General features: G+C 42.6%; 1 protein-coding gene across 7 annotated transcripts in view; it reads right to left on the bottom strand.

Annotated features, from left to right (window-relative positions):
• Positions 1-1,666, bottom strand: part of Znf407 (zinc finger protein 407) — a 424,361-nt gene extending 422,695 nt beyond the window's left edge. For 3 of the 7 annotated variants that reach the window (XR_007348960.1, XR_007348961.1, XM_048806662.1), the window contains exon 1: positions 342-1,143. The gene's annotated coding sequence lies outside the window, so the exon portion shown is untranslated. Of the gene's footprint in view, positions 1-341; positions 1,146-1,346 lie in introns of those variants that run through there. The other 4 variants (XM_048806660.1, XM_048806661.1, XM_048806658.1 and 1 more) reach the window with 3 other exon arrangements.
• Positions 1,667-8,313: the final 6,647 nt, after the last annotated feature.

Raw genomic sequence — 8,313 nt, 5'->3', positions numbered from 1 at the left:
CAACCCGCGGACTGCAGGACGCGAGGCCGCCTCTGGGCCAGGCTGCGAGGGCAGCAGGCGGGCGCGCAGGGACGTGTCGGGGCGCCGGGCAGGGTGGCGAGCGCGAGCGGACGGGCGAGGGTGTGTGTCCGGGCGTGGGTCTGGGCGGGCGTCGGGAGGGAACGGCGGCAGGGAGGGGCGGAGGCGGGGGGAGGGGGAGGAGAAAGAGCAAAGGGGCCCTGACGGGGCTCCGGGCGTCCAGCCGCCCGGCCCCGGGCCCTCAAGCCACCGCCCCCAGGCCCCGCGCTGACGCTGGACGGTCCCCGCCTCCAGGCCCCCCGCCCCGCCAGAGAATAACTTACCTGTTTGCCGACGGAATCGCTCCTACTCGCCCCTCTGACTGACTCCTCCGGCTCACCGTCTTCCCTCTGGGAGGAAAAGGCGGGACTTCCTGTTTCTCCTTTTAGCGACTTCCGGCCGTTCCCAGGGCGACTCTGTGGTGGCTGGAACACCAGACACCACAACCAAAAGGCAAGATCTTTCGACTGCTCTAGTAAAACCTAAATTGAGTTGCGTCTTTTTCCCCCCGAGTGGCCGAAGGTCCCCGTGGGTCGACTTGCTTTTAGCCCAGCAGCTCTATCCGGAAGTCACTCAAAGACAAGACGGGAAGTCCCACCCCTCCCCGAAAGAAGGAAAACGGGAAGCCGAAAGAGTCAATATAAAGGAGATGCGGTTTGGGCTCACGACGAGTGTCTTGGGTGGAGGACCGCCGGGATTCCCAGCGGAGCAGGCTCTTCCCGGGCGGATCCCGCCTCCTTTCTGCCCCATCCCTCCGCCTCGAGGGCGGCTCCGGAAACTCCAGGAGGACTGGGAGTCCCTGTGCCCGCCTCGCAGCCTCGGGCTGAGTTAAAGGCTCGCGACTTGACTGCTCTACGAGACGCGTTCTTCCGCACCCGGGGGCAGCGGATCTGGGGACGCAGCCGTGGGCCTCGAGCCGAGCGCCAGTGATGGCTGGGCGGCTGCGTGGGGGTGAGAGCCGATGTCCCCCTGTGCACTTTTTCGTTGAGCGGACGTACAGTCCAAGGACCTGCTAGGAGGAGGCGGCCTGGTCCGGGGTCCAGTAGCCATATCCCCGCCGTGTTCAAGCCCGTGGACCTCAGGTGTAGAACCTCCTCTCCCGAAACCCGGGTCTGCGTGGCCGCGGAGAGCGTCACAGCGCGCAGCGCCGTGACAAGGACGCGCAAGTGGCGGCGGCCAGCTTGGGGTCCGACTGAAGACGGGGGTTCTGACTTCATTTTTGTAGGCGTAGGGGAAGAGACTGTAATGGGATGTTATCAGAATACATTCAGGAACAGACCCTAACCTACCTCCATGCAGTTTGCAGAGACGTTTTCATGGGCGTCATCTAGTTGAATTCTCATATCCACAGGAAAGAGCTGCGATTCACAAGTCAAATAACTATGCCAACATCGCATATCTGGTAAAAATGGAGCTCAACTCCAGCAAGATCACGAGTTTGAGGCCAGCCTGGGCAACACTGTTGCAAGATCATACCTCAAAAATGATGGTAATAAATTAATAAATAAATGCCATATACTGAGCGACTACTATGAGTTAGGCACCATGCTAAGTGTTTTACATATATCCCCATTTGCTACCAATAGCCCTACCACAAGGATGTTCTCATTCTTCCTGTATGCCCAAGAAAACTAAGGCTCAGACCTTTGCCCCAGAATATTTAACTGGTAAGATCTGGAATCTGGATTTTAATTGGAAGCCATTTAATAGGTATGTAGCTTTTCACCAGTGGTTTTCAAGTTTGCTGCACTTTAGAATCACCTTAGGAGTAATCTGAATGACCAAGTCATATCTGAAGCCAGTAAATTAATAAGTTGTGTTAGCTTTGCGTCCTGTTGGGTGGCGGAGCAGTCGCATACAGCATCTTCAGCTGTCAACGATATTTTTGGAAGTGATCCCAGAGCCTCGTGTAAGTTAAGGACTTAGCCTACTTAGTACTGAACGAAAGAAGATCCTCCCTGATTCAGATGTAGAGGAGAGTTTGAGAAGCCCTATGTTGTGCTATCTCTTCAGGCAGGAATGTATACCAGAATCCTCTCTTCCCAGGCTAACTGTAGGGAATTATACTGATAACAGGAGTAGGGAATGAGGATCTCATTCCAAAGAGATCCTCTTCTTCAAAAGTTCTATCTCCAGGTAACTCATTTTGAGATTACTTTTCACTGTTCTTACCTGTCTCCAGCTAAAAATCTCACAGGAGACCCATCTCTGCAGGAAAAATGAGCAACTGAACCATTTCAGAAGAACTTTTAAGTTTGTGATCAATGATGTATTTTCCCTAATTAGAAAAAATGATGCAAGAAGAATGTTAGATTTAATTGCCTTCTTAAAAAAAAAAAAAAACAGTCATTCATACTTAGTTGGAATTTAGGGAACAATCAGTTCCTGACCTCATTTCTTTTAGTGTTATAATTTTTCATTTAAAAATATTTTCAGGCTAGAATAAAGTTGAAAGAAAGCTACAAAGAATTCCCCCAGTTTCCTGCATCCAGATTCTATAATTATTCACATTTTGCTCTCTTTGCTTTATGGGTTGATGCATATTTTTAGTGAATCAATCAAAAGTACATTGCAAATGTTATTCCATTTTACTCCTAAATGTGTCAGTGCACATGTCCAAAGAAAATGGATAGTCTCTTAGCCACAAAACAATTATCAAAATCATGAAAATAATTATATACTATTTTTACACTTGATCTTAGCCAAAAGGCTGAAAAGTCACATGGAAAATAACAATAAACTATTTTTATTTAAAAACCTGTTATATTTTGTGTCATTGTGACCAAAATACCAAGGAGAACAACTTAGAGGAGAGAGTGTTTTGGGTGGCTCATGGTTTCAGAAGTCTTGAGTCCATAGGTGGCTGACTCCATTGCCTGGGCCCAAAGTGAGGCAGAACTTCATGGCAGAAGGGCAAGGTAGAGGAGCACTGCTTCCCTCATGGCAGCCAAGAAGTGGAGAAGGAGGGCAAAGGGGCATCAGAGAAGATGAACCCTTCCAGGGCACACCCCCAGTACTCACCTCCTTCAGCTAGGCCCACCTACCCACACTTACCACCCAGTCAGTCCATTCGAATAAGAATGAACTGATGATGTTACAGTTCTCGTAATCTCATCACTTGACCTCCAAACATCCAGGCATTAAAAGCTTTGGGGAAACACCTCATATCCAAACCATAGTAAGATCGTATTCAGATTTTATACTCATTGTTACCCTGTTCTGTACTTTTTACATAAATTAAAGCAAATATTGGACATCTGCTGTCTACAAGAGATGTTTGTTAAAAAAAAAAGATGTATTGATGTATCTTCTGGCCTCCATTTGTTTCTGATGAACACTCAAGGTAATTCACATCTGTGTTCCCCTTTGTGTTTCCCTATGTTTCCCTATATGTCACTTGTCATTTTTCCAGAAGTTAATAATGTAACTAGACATAATATTCTGAGCTGTTAAAATCTGAAAATATATGTCTTTTGCCAAATTTGGAAAATTAAAGACCATTATTTTTCCAAATATATCTCTTCCCGTTTTCTCTCAGTGTCTCTTGATCTCCACTGATATATCTTCTGGTAATATACCAAGTTCACTGAAACTCTGTCCTTTCATGTTTTGTTCTTGTTTGTGTTTTCATTCTCTTTTCTCTCTGACATTCAGATTGGGTAAATTCTATCAATCTATCTTCCATGTTCCCTGATTCTTTTTTCACCCCTGTTAAAACCATCCTGAGATTTATTTATTTCAGATACTACATGTACAATTCCTCAAAATTCTATTTAGTTTTTTCTTATAATTTGTGTTTATCAAATGAGAAGAGTTTTTAATTTGTTCATTTACTATAGGCATATTTTCCTTTGTATCCTTGAAACAGTTATAATGGCTGCTTTGAAATTTTGTCTGCTCTTCCAATGTCTGGATCATCTTGGGCTAATCATTAATTTTTCTCTTTTGATTATGATTCTCGATTTTTTATTTCTTAAATATCTAGTAATTTTAGATAGCACATTAGACATTTGAAAAATACAAGGTAAAGATACTCAATTTCAATATGTTCTTCTTTTGAGCACTGGAGTGTTTTTTGTTGTTCTTATTGATCATTTTCCTTGCTTTAACAAGCAATTGTGGCAATATTTATACTCCATTCTTTGTCACAGTAAGCAACTTTCATTTTTCATTTACCCTTAGCTGGCAGGGTTGAATCTGTTTCACACATCATATTCCAGGCATTGTCCAGTAAGTAGTTTACACAGAGCATGTAAAAATGTGGCATTTATTTCCCTTCTGTGGCCCTCTTCTTTCCAAAACTACACCCCTTACTTTCATCTGCTGCAGCCAAAACTCTGCCTTCTGCTTCTGCAAGTGAGGCTGTACATAGACTTTAAATAGCCTCCTTCATTTTTTTATATTATTTAAAATTTGAAAGGAAGCTTTGGTCATTTTGGGTGACTAGTCATTTTTTATGACTAATTCACTTTAACAGTGTCACTTAAAATTCTACTATCCTTTAAATTAACGTTTTTGTGATTACAGTCGAATGCCTACTTACAACAACAGAATATGATCTGAAAAGTTAAACACCCACACTGGAACGTTAAATCTTAGCTTTTTCTGAATGTTGTTTTGGCAAATTTCACTGTGGGAGGTGAGATGATTTAAAGCTTGATATTTTCTATTATAGTCAAAGGCATAATTTCTCTGACATCGTTTTCCATTTGGAATAAGGAAGTACCCTAGAACAATGTTTTAAAATAAAATTTGTCCACATAATGACAGTTTTTCTCAGTTCTACCCAAACTAAAATAGCTCAGAAGCATTTATTTACTTATCATAACCACTAAGAAATTATAGTCATTACACCTACCATCACTTCTATATCATTCTAGAAAAAAAATACATCATTTTTTTTTCTTCAGAAGATCTCCTGCTTTCCTGTCTTTATACTTCATCGTTAATGGAAACTTTGGACAGCTGAGAAAAGTGCAGAACATCCCAATTCAGCCTCTGCCCCCGCCTCCCCAAGAGTTTCCTTTCTTGTCAACATAGTAAAGAAGAGGATCATGTTTATTACTTATAAGTGAGCTACAATATAGACTGTGCCATTACAGAGCTGGTTGGTGGAAGAACAGGAAAAGATACAAGTATTAGGACTTGGTTTAAGTTAAGTTATTATGAGAGTTAGTGGTAAATCGAAACCTAAAATCATGAGTTTGTTCATCAGCCATTACGTGGTCAATTAATATTCAAATTTGAATTGAAAATACAATAAAAATAACAATGTATACATTTAAAACTTGACATCTAGAGTAGTATAGAATACTATCTACTAAAATAGTACTGCAAAATCATTTGTACCTATTGTAAAACAGAGCTTGAGAGAATTTGTTTTTAAGTAAGAGTGTCTATCAATAGGAGAATTCAGATAGAATAGCTTTTATATTCTTTCATGAACTTCTTATTCCTCTTCTAAGAAATTTGTCGAGCACATATTATGGATTATGCATGGTTCTTGATACTTAGAGGTTGCACACTCTCCTCAGCCCAACTTGTCACCCAGCAGGAATGGCAGAACAGTGTTACCCAATCTTCTGATTACCCAAGAGAAATATGTGTGTAAAATCTGCCAGTCTTTCAATGTTGGCATTCAATTCAAAATTATTTTGGACATTGTAAAGGCCACATCAAACAGGGGTCCATGTAGGGGTCACAGAGTGCTGGTCTGCAGCCTGTGTGAACCAAACTGTTGCTCCTGCCTGGGAAAGTTGCACAGTGAACAGCATGGACACCTCAGCATGGTCTGTTGTATGTCCCCTCTTCCATAACTAACTGCTCTCAAGAAGATTTCAAACTAAGAAGAGTACAAAGACAGAGTCCAGGGTGGGGGAGCAGCCCTGGAGGAGATGGACCCAAAAGCTGTAGCAGGAGGATCAAGATATTTGTTTTCAGCATCAAGAACCTACTGTGTGCAGCATACTCTGCTGAGTGCCTGGCATTCTCATTTGGAAAGGGAAGATTCTGGTGTTGTAGGGCTGAAAGTTGACTAAGGGAAAGGTAAATGAACAAAAATTATGAAAGTTCCGGGAAGCATGCAGATGGATTGTACAGGTGTTGAAATCTTCATTCATCACACATTTCCTGAGGACATAAATATATCTAGAATTTTGAAGATACCACAATAAACAGAACAAACATGCTCTCTATCCTCAAGGATTTTGTACTCTAGCAAGCGAGCTGGCAGTTTTAAAATGGTACAAATATGTGCTTAATTACAATTATAATAAATGCTGTAAAGGAACAAAGGAGAATATGACAGCATAATAGAGACACCTAACTTGGGGTGAAACAAAGTATTTCCCTGAAAAGTTACATCTAAGCTGAGATCTGAAGAATAATGAGTGTTGGGAATATTAGCCAGACCCATAAGGCAGTAAGAGTGTTCCAGGAGGGGGAGAAGAATCAGAGCAGGCTCCGAGGCAGCTCTTGAGAAACCAGAAGGATTGGAAGGATGGGGTATCTAGGAGGGAAGAGCAAAGCCAGAAGAGTAAGCCAAGGAAAGATTGCACAGTCCTAGAGACCCTCTTGAAGTCTCAGACTCCATCCTGAGACCTCATGGTCACCAGGGATGGGTGACAATGACACCGTGGCGGCAGTGCGCCCTGCAGTGGAGAGGCACTGTGAGTAAGCAGAGGGGCTGTGCTGGCAATGACCCAGCAAAAGCTATGGAAGTTTTGGCTTATGGCGTTGATAGTTGGTTTTGATAGTATATTGGATTGGGAAAGACGGGTGTTGAAGATTTAGAATTCTGCCCACAGTCCAGTTGCCAAGATGGGGACCCCCAAAGAGGAAACAGATATGGGGATGGGCGGAGGTTTCCGTTTAGGAAGAGTAATGTTTCAGATATGAAGTAGGCAAGAAGGATCAGTGGGTCTGGCTTTCAGAACGGGGGACTGCATGAGCATTCATATGACACAAAGGCCATGGGAGTGATGAGCACACCCAGAATGAGTGCCCAGTGAGCAGAAGCCTAGAACCATCCTCAGTGTGTCTATGGCTCACTTCCCTCTCCCAACTCAAGTGCAGGGTAAGGGTGTCACTGACCAGTGTTCTCAAACTGTCTGACAGACACCTGAGCAAGGTTTCCAAGCCATTGCATTTTATTTTTCAATACAGAACAAAACCAAAAATATTCCCAGTCACCATTATTTTATGCAACAGCATCTACAATTGGGGCTCATAATCCTTAAACTTCATCACAACGGTGACATGTCAGCACACTATTTCTACCAACTAAACTAGATGCCTTGTCCTCCTCCAGTACAATCAAGTTCCCCTCCTGCATTGATACTTCATAACATATCCCTAAATAGACTGGGTGGTCATTTTAACCCATGTGAATTTATTTCTTGGATAAATTTTTAAACCAATATAAATTTTTAAACCAATGTCTCTTCCCCAACTTTTTGCCTCCTTATGACTAGAAAATTGACTTGATCAATAACTGAGGAGGTTTTCCGTCTCTCTGGATGTAACACTCAGTTAACCTTTTTTTTATGGCTCCCACATATCACAACCAGACCAGGGGAGCTATGAAGCTTGGAATTGGGTGAAAAACAGGAAAGGAGAACTAGGGAGACCCATCCTGATCCTGGGTGGCAGCAAAACATGAACTTTGGACTCTGACACTCCAGGGTTTGAATCTTCCAGGTTCAACACACTCAATAACTAACTATCCTCCTTCCCTTCTTTCCTGGTGATTGAATGATTAACAGAGACACTGCTGGTCTCAGAGATTTAACAGGAATAAGTAAATACAAATTATTGTTTAATGACTTCATCAAATGGATATTACATTGCCCAGAAATGGTTATAACATATTTTATAATGAACTTTTGTCAGTTGATCAATATAAACACTTTTTTTTACAAAACATAAATTGATATCATAAATCTTTTGCTTTGTTAGTCCTCAGACACAATGTAAAATACCTCAGGTAGGTCCAACAGAACCTAAAATACCACAAAGCACAGCATAATCTGGAGAGCACAAACTGTGCATGATATCACAAAATAGCAGGCAGGGTTGATCAGAAAAGGTATGGCAGTTGGAAGTTCTCTGCTTCCAAAGCAAACCGTAACTGGAATCCTTGATAAATTTCCCTGAAAAGACTGATATTCCTAGTTCAATCCCATTTCTGTCACTAGGTCAGGATAAACTGAGTCACTGACCACATGGCCCAGTCATCTTTAATGTGATGCAGCAAGC

The sequence above is a fragment of the Marmota marmota genome, unplaced genomic scaffold, assembly GCF_001458135.2.
Source record: "Marmota marmota marmota unplaced genomic scaffold, marMar, whole genome shotgun sequence".
NCBI lineage: Eukaryota > Metazoa > Chordata > Mammalia > Rodentia > Sciuridae > Marmota > Marmota marmota.
Note: the sequence above shows the minus strand (reverse complement) of the source record. Positions and strands in the feature narration are given on the sequence as shown.